This window comes from Cryptomeria japonica, chromosome 4 (genome assembly GCF_030272615.1).
Source record: "Cryptomeria japonica chromosome 4, Sugi_1.0, whole genome shotgun sequence".
In the NCBI taxonomy this organism is placed as follows: domain Eukaryota; kingdom Viridiplantae; phylum Streptophyta; class Pinopsida; order Cupressales; family Cupressaceae; genus Cryptomeria; species Cryptomeria japonica.
In genome coordinates, this window is record NC_081408.1 from 13,011,902 (window position 1) to 13,028,357 (window position 16,456).

Genomic DNA, 16,456 nt, shown 5'->3' on the forward strand with positions numbered 1-16,456 from the left:
AGCCTTAAATGTTCTAAGATGGATATTTGTGCAGGACTTTTCTGTAGTTGATCCATGAGATTGTATTGTTTTGAAGTGGATGATGTGTTAGTTGTAGGACCCGACAAAACAACTTTGGCTTTGCTTCTTGTGATAACATGAGTGGGTTCTTGATGTTGTTTCTCTTTAACCATAATGACATTTACAACATTGTCATATGCATGAGCATAGTTCACCTTTGGTTTACCCTTACCATTATGTGTTACTGATGATTCACCCTTCTCATAGTTTAGAAGTAGAGTTTTGAAAGTTGTATGAGATTCGTTTGTCGTATGTTCAACCACATTTATCACTCCATTATCAATCAAATCTTGGATGACATGTTTCAACCGCTTACAATTATTCATGTGGTGTCCCTTGTTTCGTTGAAAATTGCAATAATGGTTGTCGTTCCACCAAGAGGGTTTCACTTGAGGTTCGAAGTTTCTTCCTTCTAGCAAAGTAATCAGCTTGTTTGCGAGAACCGTCTTTAATGCTGACCCAAGTGGTTCACCAATGTTTGTAAATTTCCTTCGAAAGAAATTGTTAAAAGTTGATTTTTGGTGATTGTTGTGTTGTTGAGCCACTGCTGAGTGATTGGATAAATTGAAAACTGGTTGCTTCGGTTTTACATTGTTGTTATCCACTATCCCATTGTTGACGATATTTCGATTTCTATTCCAAAATTCAGGCTTATCATTGTTGTTAGGAGGATTAACTCCTTTGTATAGCTTCAACTCACCCTTCTTTACTATGGCTTCCTCCATTCTAATTCCATTATCAATCATCTTTTCAAAATTGTGATGGCATTGCATTTTTATATGATAGCTCATTTGTCCGTTTAGGTTGTCGATGAATATGTCCATTTTCTCGTATTTTGGCACCATACGAGAATATCGTGAAGCTAACCGTCTCCATCTCTGTAGAAACGTCATGAAATGTTCTCCACTCTTTTGTTTAGTATTACATAAGTCTAGCATTGTGACCTCATGTTGAATGTTGTAAGAGTATTGTGAAACAAACTTATCCACCAATTTTGCAAATGATCTAATTCCAGATGGAAGTTTGGAGAACCATGGAGAACTATTCCATAGCTAGTCCACTTAACCTCTTTGGAAATAATCTCATTAGGTATGTATCTTCATGTGCAAACTCCATACTCATCATGCAAAATTATTGTATATGATCCTGGGGATCAGTGCTTCCATTATATTTATCATATCTAGGAGTTTCACAACCTCTGGGAAATGGTATCATGTTTAGATTTCTGTCGAATGGGTAAGGGGAAATTTCTTGAAGTGAGTATCTTCTAATAGTTCCTCTCTACATATCTTGAATCTATGTTTGCAACATTTGTATTTTTGTGTAAGAGCCGTGAGAGGATTATCAACGTGGTTTATTCTTCTATAACCATGAGTTTGTGTTCTAGTATGATCTTGATCTCTTCTCATATCATCTCGACTCTTTCTTGTGTCCTCATTAGATTTAGCCTTGTTAAGAATTTCTACGTCATCCCTTTTGGGAATGGAAGTTTCCTCATTAGTTCTTGTGTTATCAGGGATTGATGCGTCATCTGTTTTGTGATTGGAAATCTCCTCATGTCATTTGTTATCATGGAAAGGGTCAATTCTCCTTTGTTCTAAATTGCTCACATCAAAATATTGGGGGAGTGTAGCACTAGATTTTGCTAACATTAGGAAGTATTTTTCTTTTTCTCCCTCCAATATTTTTTCCATAAATTTATCAAATTTAAGATCTTGTTTGATTTCTCTGATATGTTGATCCGTTATGTCTTCTTCTTGTATTTCATTTTGGTAATGCCACGTTCCTATAATCTTCAGTCATTTCAAATGTTTCTATTTTAGTTTCTGCGATCTTACGTCTCTGCTCTCTAGTTAAAATGAGCATACACATGTTGAATATTGTGCAAGGATTCAATTGTCTAAGAGGTGTTTCGATAAGCGACCAATTGTCAATGTAGATATGATAGAGTGATATGACATAAAAATATAATTCAAGTATTTGTAAGTTTTTCGATCTTCAGTTGGAGTGCAATGATGATGATTGTGATAAGACTAAGTCCAATAGGAACGATATATCCTATGATATGGGACAAGGTTATCCTAACCAAATGTTGTAGTTTCATGTTTGAGGATGATAGATCTTGATGAGAAACTATGTTTTGAGTGATCAGTTTATCAAAGAGGTGATGATGCACTTTGAGATTTTAGATCTTGAACTTGTTGAAGATGAATAATTGAAAATCTTGGGGTGTCTAGTTCTAGAATCCATTTTGATAGAAGATTACTTAATCGAGCAAACCAAGAAGATAACCTAAGCACATAATGACAGATATCAGGTGTTTATGTTCACTATAAATTGACCAAGCAAACATGACAAATCTAGATTGACAGAGATAGAACCTCGTATGATAGATTAAGGACTCCCAGACGACAATTTAGACAGTTCGATACGATAAACTAGGAATCCTGTAGGGCAATTTAGAGACAATCATACGATAACTGATAACAAAGAATTTTTGCTGATATGACTCATACGACAATTTAGATAGGATAGAATGATGAACTAGCTTTCTTGTATGACAAACTAGGAAACTCGTACGACTTAGGACAAAGCAGAGACAAATTTTTGAATTTGACAGTTTTTTGACCAATGATGTTTGATGCTTTGGTTATGTTTTCCAGTTTTAGATGTTTCAATTTCAGTGCCAAGGATTAAAACACAACAAACACACAATATGATAAGTGACCTCAAACACATCATGCTAAATCCTAAGGAAGTTGGCTGAGAGAGAAAACCTTTGCTTGCAAACATAGGTACACACCCAATAGCTAATTAGAATATGGCTGCTGAGTCTCACGCAATGGATTCTCGATGTCGTATTATCTGACTCCAAATGTTAATGGGGGCATGATATGGGAAGTGTCTTGGGAGAGTTACTATCTCTCTTGCACAGAGATTATTCCCGTTTTGGAGGTGAATCAAGTAGCTTCTATTTTAGGGTTCGTAGTAAGGATTTCTGTATGGAATTACCCCTTACAGTTGCACAAGAGCAATTGAGGCCTATAGCTGAACAAGATATCTAAACAAGAAGTAGTCATGCAAGCATGATTGAGACTGTGATGCCCTATTAAATGTCCAATATGAGAGATATCAAAAGAGAAAACTCAAATAATCCCATCCTCCGAGACTTTAATCCCGAGAGGCCTATTTTTTAGAGTGAGTCGGAAAGCTTAGGGGTCTAGCTGTACTCACTTGGGTCATTCTCACAGGGTGATTACTTTTTTCCCACTATGATAGGCCCGCTAAAGATATTCAAATCTCAAACATAAAAGCACTTCAAGGGACCAGATTTCTGATTGTCCATACAAACAAGAGCATACTATCCTACCTTTTAGAAAACTTCTCAAAAATAGAAAAAAAGATTGTTCATTTACCAATAGAAAATTAAGTGTGCCTAGAAAACTTTAAAAAGACACAAAGTTTCGTTGAGTTCCCTTAGGCAACCTGCAAAACAAATACATTAGTAGTCATGTTGTTTTGGAGTAATTGATTCTTTGGCAAGCGTAATCTTTGACAATCGTCTTGTAAAAACCAGTTAGGATGCTAGAAAAATCACAAATAGACCAGGGTTGGTATTAGTGATAACAAATTTCAAGCACAAAAACCCTAAAATGCAATCTGTTTTGAAATGACAGAAGCAAAAAATCGTACTAGTATCTTCATCTGATAGTACAAGTATTCTAACATACTTGCACGAGTTGCCAAAGAAACTCGTACAATTCTATAAAGGTACTCGTACGAGATTTTGAAGAAGATACAACGAAAAACCCGTGAGATTGAAGATTTTGATGATGCAAGAGGCCAAAAATGATATTTCAAGCCCCACAATGGGCACCAAAATGTCATGGTTGTGAAGTAGCGTACCTGTAGCTGCAACACAAACACTCAATAGATCATTAAAAGCATGGTTAGCAACTTGAAATCAAATGAAAAATAAACCATGACAAAGCGACCTATCGCCTCCTAAGAGATGCGAGTGTGGATTTTCTCTTAGATCTAGATGAGTAATCCCAGTGACTTGAATACACCAAGATGAAAGATTTTAAATGATATGATGTGCGAGCTAGATAAAAGCATGCTTAAACTAGATTGATTCAAGAAGCTAATTATGCTAATGGTATTCATGATTATGCTAAATGATAGATACAATTAAGCTAAATGAGAGATTGATTAGGCTATATGATTAAATAATTATGCTATAATATGATCAAATTAAGCTAGATCTAAGATGCAATAAATGATAACAATGCTTAAATGATATGCAAGAATGGATATGCCTATTATAACAATTCTTGAAATGGGATGAGATGGGATCTTCCTATAATTTCAATGCTTGAGATGAGATGAGATGGGATCCTTTGTGCTCCAAAATGGGGGATATTTATAGGATTTCCAAGGTTAGGGGTGAGGTGGCAGGAATCAATGGTCAAGATTGAGTTTGAAGATATCAAGGGTCAAATTGGAGGAGGTTGGAGAAGAGGTTGGAGGGAGGGACACTTGTCATCTCTGTGGTGACAAGTGTCAAGGAATCTTGCTCATAAGAGGGCAAGTCTCCAAGGGACGAGACATGTGGCATAAGTTGTTGGTATGGTTTTGTCATTGATGTCAACACCTACTAAACCTTATCAACGCTGACACTTTGGAGAATCAGCAACATTCACCGGCAAGCAAATGACTCATGCACAGTCACCGGTATCTGGTACACCGGTAGGATATAATGATCACCGACACTTGGAATGGCATGGAAAACACTTGGTTATGTCGAGACATCATTTGGACACTTTGTCTTGGAGATTTATTTATTGTCATATTCGTATTAGCATATTTGTTGTTACCGGCAAATAGGTTCAGGTTATACACCGACAGGATTATCTTTTCCAGATCAGCACGACACACTATGGAGATGTTTTATTATTGTTGTAAATGCATCAAGCTGACATGTTGTATCGGTTATTGCATCAGATATTGTTTTAATTGTAAATTGATTTTATTGTAATATCCTTTAGAGCCGACCTACTAAAATTGGTCCTAGGTTATGATATAAATGTAAGATCTTATTTGTAAGATCGAATGTGGAATGTGAAAAAGAATTGTGTGAAGGTATATGCAAGAATAAGAAGAGCTATACACATAGACATCATTTGAAGGTGAAGCAAGGTTTTTGTGAAAGCATATCCAAACTACACCGGTACTGAATCTAGCATATGAAGTTATTTTGCGTAGTACATCCTTATTGGATTTAAACATCCAATTGTAGTCAGTGTGACTCCTATTTTGTGTTTGAGCTGTGAGCTCTAGGCACTTGGACTTTCTGCATGTGCAGACCCCATTTGTATACACTTACTATCTACAGTAGTATCATCTAATTGTGGGTAAGGTTTCCCACTATGGTTTTTCCCCTTACAGGGTTTCCACATACAAATATTGGTGTTATGTGTTGTGGATGACTTTGTCTTTTTGTTTCATGCATTAATCTTTATCGATATTGCAATTAACTGATAAAACTGTCAATCGGTATAAAAGACTGGTTTACCAGTATTAAGCATTAAGTTGGTTAAGTTGTTTTTGGTTTGAATTTATTTGACAACTGATTCACCCCCCCTCTTAGTTGTCTCTGGGACCTAACAATTGGTATCAGAGCCTAGTCCTCTTTTGCATAAGTTTAACAGCTTGAGGAGATCCAATGTCTACTAACTATTTTAGGAAGGATAGTCCTAAACTTGATGGAACCAACTATGACATATGGAAGATCAGAATGGAGACACATCTGAATTGCATTGGAAAAGACATCTGGGAAGTTACAAAGAATTGCTATACTTCTCCTATTCCTGGTCAGCCTAATCCACCTACCTTGGGAAAAGATGAAGAAAATGATTGCAAAGCAAGAGAAGCACTTTTGAGTCCATTAACATATCAACAAATCATGGGATTATCTGATAGATCCACTGCTAAAGCTATTTGGGATCATTTGGAAACACCGAATGAAGGAGATTCCACAATCAAAATTGCAAAACTTGAAAGCTTCTGGGTCAGGTATGAAAATCTGAAAATGGAAGAAGATGAAAGGATTTCTGCTTTTATGGAAAGAGTTAATGAAATTGTTTTGGGTATTAAATGTTGTGGAGGAACCTTAAGTGAAGATGAAATTGTTTCAAAAGTTTTAAGAGGATTTTCACCGACATATAAAATGAAGGTTACTTCTATAAATGAGTTATGAACAATGCCTAATACATCAGTAACTAGGGATACATTGATTGGAAAACTCTCAGCTTTTGAAATTGAGGAATTTGGTCCTATTGCTACTATAAAGACAGATTTAGATTTTAAGGCATCAACATCATCTGCACTATCATTTTACAAATCTGATTGGAAAGCCTTTTATGCAAGAGAACTTGAGGAAAGCAGGAGAGAAAATGAAGAACTTGAAGAACTTGAAGAACTATTTGCAAGAAAAATGCCTAAAGGTCCAGTTGGAAGTAAGTATGAAGGTAAAGAACCCTTTAAATGCTTTAACTACAATAAGATTGATCATATGGCTTCTAGATGCCCTGATAGACATGCTAGACTAAGAGAAGAAGCTAGAAGAACATACAAACCTAACCTTGAATATCAGAGATACAGATTTAAGAAGAATAAAACAAATCTTGTTATCTTGCTGATGAAGGAGTGACTGATGATTCTGATGAGGATCCGACAGACAATGGATGGGTTTTTGTTGCTATAATAAAAGACCAACCAACACCTACCATTCAACCAGTAGAGCAGGCCATGGAAGCTAAAGTTGAAGTAAAGGATGAATGGATCATTGATTTAGGATGCTCACATCATATGACTAGAGATAAAAGTAAAATCTTGAACTTTCAAGAATATAATGGAGGCTTAGTGAGATTTGGAGATGATAAAGCTTGTCTAATCAAAGATAAAGGTACAATATCTCTTGATGGTAAGCATAATACTAACAATGTTTACTATGTTGAAGGTTTAAAGCATAATCTTTTGAGTGTTGGCCAACTAGTTGAACAAGGATTTCAGTTACAATTCAAAAATGGAAAATGCAAAATCATGAATAGAACTGGTTTGGAAATTGCAACCAGTAATCAAACTAGAGGTAATATCTTTCATTTGAATAACAGTGAAAAGACATGCTTGATTGCACATATTGATGAAATTTGGCTATGGCATAAGAGACTCTATCATGTAAACTTTGATTGCATGGTAAAAATTAGTACTACTAAGGCAGTTAGAGATTTACCGAAAATTGTCAAACCTCACAATACAACATGTAAGGGATGTCAATTTGGAAAACAAGTTAGAGCTACTTTTAAAAGTATTCCAGAAAAATCAAATAATGCTCTTGACTTAATCCATACTAATTTATGTGGTCCAGCTAGAACTAAAAGTTTGCAAGGTGATAGATATTTCATGCTAATCATTGATGACTATTCTAGAATGTGTTGGGTTACTTTTCTCAAAGAAAAATCAGAAGCACTTGGAAAGTTCAAACTATTCAAAGCAATGGTAGAAAATGAAACCGGTAAGAAAATCAAATGTCTGAGATCTGATCAAGGAGGAGAATTTACATCTAAGGAATTTAATACATTATGTGAAGTGAATGAAATCAGAAGACAACTAACAACACCCTGGACACCACAGCAGAATGGAGTTGTTGAAAGGAAAAACAGAACTATCTTGGATGTAGCAAGAAGTATGTTATTAGAAGCAAATCTACCACATGTGTATTGGAGAGAGGCAATAAGTACATCGGTCTACACATTCAACAAAGTTCACATCAAAGGTGAAACCGGTAAGACCCCTCATGAACTATGGTTTGGTATTACTCCTACTCTTAAATATTTCATAATATTTGGAAGTAAATGTTATATTAGAAGAGATGAGTATATTGGCAAATTTGATCCTAGAAGTGATGAAGGAATATTTCTTGGTTATTCATCTAAGAGAAAGGCATATAGATGTTTTAACAAAAGATTACAGAAAATTGTTGAAAGTACAAATGTGAAGATTGATGAACAATTCAGAGGAACTCCAAGGTACATAGACTCTGAACAGGCAACAAAGATTCTAACAAATGAACCTACATTGAACCCATCGGTACAGAATGAAGATCCAGCTACACCGGTATCATCTAAAAATTCTACAGTAATTGAGGAACAACAACAAATGAAGACACCCTGGTATGTAAGACTGAATCATTCTAAAGATCAGATAATTAGAAACAAGTATAAAGGAGTTATGACAAGAGGAAGATTGACAAATGAAGAGGTATGTCTTATTTCTCAAATTGAACCATCATCAATTAATGAGGCATGTGAAGATAAACACTGGATTAAAGCTATGGAAGAAGAACTAGAGCAAATTGAGAAGAATAACACTTGGACATTAGTTCCCCGACCTAAAGACAAAAATGTGATTGGAACAAAGTGGGTATTCAGAAACACACTTAATGAAGATGGCAAGGTTATCAGAAATAAAGCAAGACTAGTGTGTAAGGGATATTCTCAGAAAGAAGGAATTGATTATAATGAAACCTTTGCACCAGTAGCTAGAATTGAGGCAGTCAGATTATTCTTAGCTTTTGCAACACACAAGAACTAAAAAGTATATCAAATGGACATTAAATGTGCATTTCTGAATGGAGATCTTGAAGAAGAAGTTTACATTGAACAACTTGATGGATTTTCTTTGATAGATAACAAAGATATGGTTTGCAGGTTAAGGAAAGCTTTGTATGGGTTGAAGCAAGCTCCAAGAGCTTGGTATGCAAGATTGGATAAGTATCTTTTGAAGATTGGTTTTTCTAAAGGTAATGCTAACAACAACTTATATTATAAAGTGACAAATGATGACATCTTGGTTATAGAATTTTTTGTTGATGATATAATCTATGGAGGAGAAGATGAATTATGTAAAGAATTTTCTATTGAAATGCAGCAAGAATTTGAAATGTCTATGATTGGAGAAATAAAAATCTTTTTATGATTGCAAATTTCACAGACTGATAAAGGTATATTCTTGAGTCAATCCAAGTACTTGAAGGAGTTATTAAATAGGGTTAAGATAGGGTTAGCTAAACCTAGGATTAGGTGGAATGGGTTAGGTTAGGGGGTGGTTAGGTTAGGTGGTTAGAAGTTAGGAGGCATGTGGGAAATTTGAATTTAAAAATTCAAATAATAGGAAAAGGCTAATTAAGTTTTAAGAACTCATAAATTTGATTTGTTTTAATTAATTAGGGGATTAGAAGAAATGAATTAAATGGGGGAGGATTAATTAATTGAAATTAATTAATCAAAGGGGACAATTGAAATGAACTTATTAAATAAATCCTTAGATTTATTAATAAGCAGGTGAATGGGGAATTTAATTATATTGCTAATGAATTCAATTAAATTGGGAAGGGGAATTAATTAAATAATTTCTTATTTAATTAATTATCTTCAGACCATTTTTAGGTGTATACACTATGCATATAGACATGTCATACATGAGCTATCATACAACATACTGACCCCGAGGAAAGAGAAGCCACCTTGTGCTTTGTGTTTTGTGTTCATTATCCTTGGGTTTATTCTTTGATTGGGGGCTAAATCCTTGCAATAATGTGCTCCCTCTCTTTCTCTCCCATGGGTGTATCCTAACTTAAATCAATCGCTCTTGGTAAGGCGTGCGTGATCACTTTAATGTGGGGGCACACACTCCGGTCATATTTTCCTTCTTGATACTTGGAGTTACTTAGTGAACTTTGCTTTGCTATGTAATTTTTAGTATCCTTGCTTTTCATGACTTATAGTGAGGGGAACCTTGATACTTGCAGTCATGGTTATCTTCCTCTTGATCTTCTCTTTTACTTTGTCAATGGAAGTCATAAGATCCTTAGTCTAGTGGGGGCTTGGTGTATCTTGTTTCCTTGACATGGTGAAATTCTTTCAATCTTGTTTCCTTGTACTTTATCGGTAGTATTGGCATACGCTTATACTCTCGCTAAAGTGGGGGCTAAATGTAGTGTCATAAAATTGTGACCCTTGCAATTTTTGACTGCATTGGGTCTTTGCGTTGGTAGATGAATCCCTAAGTCTGATTGGAGACCCAAGACATGCTAAAAACATCAAAAACTTGCATTTTCTACCACCCTACATTGCCTATTGTGACTGCCTATCCTAAATTAGGGCAGGACAGGGGTGTGGTGCCCCTGTCCCCCTAGGATAGGGATGTGGTGCCCCTGTCTTCCCCTGTCCTCCTAGGACAGGGGCTTGGTGCCCCTATCCCAGCCCTATTTTAGGCCTCCCTTGATCAAACTTTGCATTGGGCTTGTCAAATGTGAGTGGGAAAAAGTTTTCCTATGTCATCCTAAGATGGAAAATCAGCTAAATACCCCTAATCGGCAAGTATATAAGGAGCATTTCCCCTCATATTTAAAAAAAAAATAAAAAAATTTCAAAAGTGAAGTCAAGCGAAAACTAAGTTCATGAGCATAGTGATGATAAGCGGTAAGCAAACATTCAAGCATCTAACCATCCATTGAGAATTTCAAGTCTCCTTTCAAGGCTAGGTGTTGCATTCAAATGAAGGATTCAACCATTGAAGCGAATATCTCTATCAACATTCAAGACATTCTATTCCACATATCCTTTCAAGCAATTCTATTAACATTTCAATTGCATCCTCTCTTGAGGTGGATTCTACTTTAGACATTTCTTTTCATTTACTTGCAAGTATTTTCAATCACTTGATTAATTCCAAAATGGGGTTTGACTTGAAGGCAAACCCCCAATCCCAACAATATTTTCCTCTCTTTTCTGTGTGTAGGTTGCAGGTGTACAACTGTAATTGTAGTTTTAGGATTCATTTTCAGAGATAAAAAAACCCTTTTCAGCGCATAGATTTTTCGGAGGACCAAGTGAAACTTCAACCCGGTCCTGACAACTTTTGCTCAAATTTGCAGGGAGACTTCATCTCAACATTTTACTGCTAATTCCAGGTGCACAACTTCATCCCGCATCTCTATCTCAAGATATAATTTCTTCTTTGTCATCTTTATACTTAGTCTCAATTCACTTACTTCAACTTGTCTATTTTAAAAGAGGGTTACTTTACTTTCCAAATTCATTGTCAATTTCCTACAATTCACTTAGCATTCAATCTCTTTCCATAGGGATTGGATCTAGTGAATTCAATCTCCCTCTTTTAAATGTAATGTGTGTGAGAAGTTGAAGGGAATTTGCGAAACTTTCACCCCTCTTTTGAGGGGAATAAAGCTTTCCACTTGATCCCCCCTCATCACTTTTCACCACATTACATTTTGGTGAACCCGATGTGACAAAATTAAGATTTTAAAATTAGGGTAGATTATAAGTAACCACTTAATTTTAAAAGTTTCCTTGAAAGTTGTGATGTTGAATTTGGGAAGTATTTTCTATTTTAGAGGGATCAAAATGTGACAAAATCAACCAATTTTTTGGATTTAAGCAATTAAATACAGTCATAACAGTCCCAAAATTTCAGGAAAAAAGCCAAGAACCAGGTTGAAAGTGTACCTGGTCCTTCTGAATTTTTCAAAAATTTTCAGCGATGATAGCTACGATGATTTTAGAGCTAAGCCCAAAAATTTGACTGATTTTACAAATTCTTGATAGGCGAAATTAAGGTTTGAATGTTAAAATAGTCCACCCGATTAGGGTTTTAAAAAAGATAAGAAATTGAATTGCAAATTTGAAAAAGGTCAAACCTAATGGATAGGGCCACCTTGAATAATATTTAGAAAACTGAAATTGATTGAAATTGATTGAAATTTGCACAAAATCCAAGTAAATTTGAGAATTAGGGTTTTAGGACCTAACCACAGAATTTTGAAATTTTCAATTTTGGAAAAAGGAGGGAAATTGAAAATTTGAATTTTAGGCAAGAAGACAAGTCTGAAAATAGTCCCAAATTTGAAAATTAAATGTGAATCCAATCTTTGATTTTTTGAAAATTAGAGTTTTGGCAATTAACCACTTAATTTTGTAAATTTGATTTCCAAATTGAATAAGACAATGAAAGAATTGAATTTGATAAGCAATGTAATTTTTAGATCTAAGATAATGGATAGCAATTTTTTTTTGCAAAACACAAGTTCAATTTCAATTTTAACAACTAGGGTTTTGATTAAATTAACCACTAAATTTTTGCAAGAAAATTAAACTTGTTAATGAAAAATATGCAATAATTTTCAATGTAAAGTATGTAAGAACGTCGGGTTCACCAAAATGTAATGTGCTTAAAAGTAATGAGGGGAGATCAAGTGAAAAGCTTTACTCCCTTCAAAAGCGGATTGAAAGTTTTACAAAGGATTCCCTTCAACTTTTCATGCACATTACATTTAAAAGAGGGGGGTTGAATTCACTAGATCTAATCCCTTTGGAAAGAGATTGAATGCTAAGTGAATTGTAGGAAATTGACAACGAATTTGGAAAGTAAAGTAACCTTCTTTTAAAATAGAAAAGTTGAATTAAGCGAATTAAGACTGTGTAAAGATGACAAAGAAGTAATTATATCTTGAGATAGAGATGCGGGATGAAGTTTTTGATTAAGGAAAACCAGGTTTTAAGGGACCCGAAACCCACTTACATATCGAAAAGAAAAGCAATAGAGAAACTTGAGAGGATAGAACAAAGAGAGAAAGGCTGCAAAAGAACAACACAAAAGACAACAAATAGAGTAAAGAACAACAAAAGGCCAGCGAGAGGCTAGCACACCTAAAACAAAATTAAAGCATTTTAGTTGAAAATATTTATGGTTTCTTCAACATCCCTGACAAGCATCATCATCACATTTGATGCCTCTTTCAGGTCTTTACTTTCCTGCACCTGTTGATTACCTTTGGTCTTCAGCTCTAGCTCTTTTGCATTTTGCCTAATTCTGCATCTAGAAGAGTGTTGAACAGAACTAGAAGCCGAGAAATCATCAACAATCACAGTGTCTTTATTATGCTTATCCTTCTCCAGGCAAGCAACCAGTACATTCATGTTTTGAGAAGACACCTTCAACACAACCAAGCTATGCTCCATGAATTTCCTCAGAGCACTTGGATTTTTGAATCCGATTGTTTATCAGATCATTATCAGACTCACCCTTTTCTTTGAGACTCCTCACCACATCCTCTAGGTGCTTCAAATATCCCTTTTTAATCTCACCTTCCAACTAGTCTAGAATTTCTTTTTCATCCTTTGCTTCACTATTATCCTCCTCATTTTCCTCTTTTCCTTTTTTATTGATATCCTTAACCAAATTATCAATTTTGATACCCAAATCTCTCTATTTTTCCTGAATGCTGGTAATGTTATCAACCACCCACTTCTGGAAATTAAACATTTCCAAAGAGTTGTTTCTAGCAGCATTCAGAATAGTATCCGCATCCTCCATGTCCTGGGCAGAATCCTTAGACCTAGGGTTTCCCTCCTCCATATTATTCTGAACATCATCCCTGTTGTCTAAATCATAGGGACTCTCCTTCACCTCTGACTCATCAACATCATCTTCTCTCTGCTCATTATCCTTGTCTCCTTCCTCACCCTCAACCTCCTTCTCCTGCTCATTCTTCGCCTCTTCTTCCACCTCGTTCTCCTGCTCCTGCTCAGAATCAACCTTCTCTTCAGTGTCTTCTTTAGCTTTTTTACTAACCCTCGATTTCTTTTTAGGGGGAAGATTCAAAAAATCCTCATCAGAGTAAGAACTGTCATAATCCTCAGAAATATGGGCATTGTCCATAAAGGGATCATCCTTATTAGCCTTAACTTTATCCTTAAGATGCTCATATATTAACAAAATAAGACCTTGGTGGGAAATGGGGTAGGAATTAGGTTTCTTAGCATGGTCAGCCAGACTGTCATAAAGGGAGGAGGCCAGATAGAAGGGCAGAGATATCTTAGAGACATGGCGAAATTGATTAAGGATAACAAAGTGGTAATTATAGACTTTCGAAAACCTACCATCAACAGTAAGATACTCCATTAACACTTTCAACATTTTTTGCCAAAAGGATTTTACCTGGTTAGGGAGATAATAGGAAGTATTATCCTTTTTGGCAAGGTGAGCCCTTTCTTCCTCATTCTTGGGGAAATTCTTGATGGCTTCCTTCAAGAACTTACAATCTCTATAAAACTTGATGTCGTCCTTCTGCAAACCAGTCACCTCAGCCACCAAATCTTCATCCACTCTCCAGGTTTGACTAAATAGAGTAACTCTGTTATTTTTCCAATCCTTGGCAAAACCACATGAAACAGACTTCTGGCTCCCATGCAATTTCTCCATATAATCAGTGAAGCCGTATTTATGCAACCTTCTCCAAATTTTCCTTTCACCCTTCCAACTTTCATAGCTGGTGGACTCATTACGGTTGATATTTCCTCCCATAATGTAATAGCTGTTCAAGTCAAAAACCTCAGGGGAGTGCAAATTGACTAGATGCTGAAGAACAGGGAAGCTGGAATCGAAAACCAAGGTAATTTTCTTGTCATTTCAAATAGCCTTTTAAAACATGCAAATTAACCCAATACTTAATATGATAAGGCCCTTTACACCTATACTCATTAGTGTGATGCTTGAGATAGGTCATCATCTGACAATCCGCCTCACTCCAAATTCTATCATTGAAGGCCGAACCAAGAAGGGTAATAAGAAATTAATATGTACCATTGATTCTGTCATAAAATAATTGCTCTTGAACTTTGTTCTCACATGATGACTCTTCGATATAATTAGCATCTTCTGCTAAAATGACCCCCTCATTGGCTAACAAATCGGCTACCCTGTTACGTTCCCTAAAGGTATGGGTAATAATCACACTATCACAGATGTCTAACATTTTTTTGGCCTTATCAATAATATTTTGGATATTCCAAGAAGGGGAACTAATACCTTTAATAGCCTGAATTATATTAAGAGAATCCCCCTCTAGCCAAATTCTTTTTAAATTTAAGCCCTGAACAAGCTGAAGACATTTTAACATTGCCAAAGCTTTTGCCACATGGTTGTTTTGAATTCCAAAGGGAGAGGCAATCATAGCAACACAAAAGCCATAAGAGTTTCTGATAACCCCTCCCCCTCTAGCATTACCTGGATTTCCTTTAGCTACGCCATTGAAGTTCAACTTAACCCAATCATGAGGAAGGAACCTACAAACCACATTATCTCTTCTACTCTTCATATCAGACACCTTAACCCAATCATGAGGAAGGAACCTGCAAACCACATTATCTCTTCTACTCTTCATATCAGATTTCCAAACCTTATTCATGAATCTCCATTCAGTTAGAATGCTTTTCTCATTATCAGTCATATTAATATAACTACACCACTTGTAGCTTTTGTGAATGGTATTGATGTTTTCTTTAATAGCCCTACAAATCTTTTCATAAACCACCTGAGAAGAACAATTAGTCTCTCTAAAATTTCTATTGTTTCTCTCCTTCCAAATATGCCAACAGGTCATAGGAAGAACAAAGGACCAGAGTCTCTTAATGATGGGAAGCTTGGTAGGGAAAATCCAATGCCAAAGGACTTCCTTAAAACTATTCTGCATAACCCAATCAACTTTCCATTGCGTCCACACTTTACCCCAGATTTCCCAAGTAAAAGAATAGTGAATGAACAAATGTTCCACAAACTCAGCCTCTTTTTGACATAACTCACACCTATTAGGAATCATAAATCCTCTTCAAACCAGGTTATCAATAGTAAGAATCTTGTTGTGAATTGCAAGCTAGAAAAACATAGTAACTTTAGGAATGAGGAATCTATTCCAAACTTTAGTCCATATAGGGTTGCAGGCCTGAGTAGATATCTTTTTGTAAGCAGAGGCAACAATAAAATTACCCTTAGGATTACTCTTCCATAAGAAGACATCATCTGAATCTTTGCTGATAGAAAAGGACAACATATCATGCTGGAGCGAAGAAAATACAACATAAACCACATCAAGTCTAACCCATTTATTCTTCTCCCAATAATTACAGACCATAGAACCAAACCTCCTTTTATAATCTTCAATGAAATGACTGCAATCCTGATTAAAAAGAGGCTCATATTTGATCCAAACATCCTCCCAAAATCTGATTTTGTTACCTTTGCCAAGGACCCAGCCAACTCTAGCTTTAGCAACTTTAATAGATTTTATCATACTATTCCATATAAAAGATCCAACAGGGATATCTTCAGAATAGAGAAGGGAATGAATGAGAAGATTATGGATGTATTTTTCAAACTACACCCTACTCCAATCTCTCTTAATACCATATTCCCTCCAAACCTGTTTGGCTAACAATGCTTTGTTGAAAGGTTTAAGAGATTTAATACCTAACCC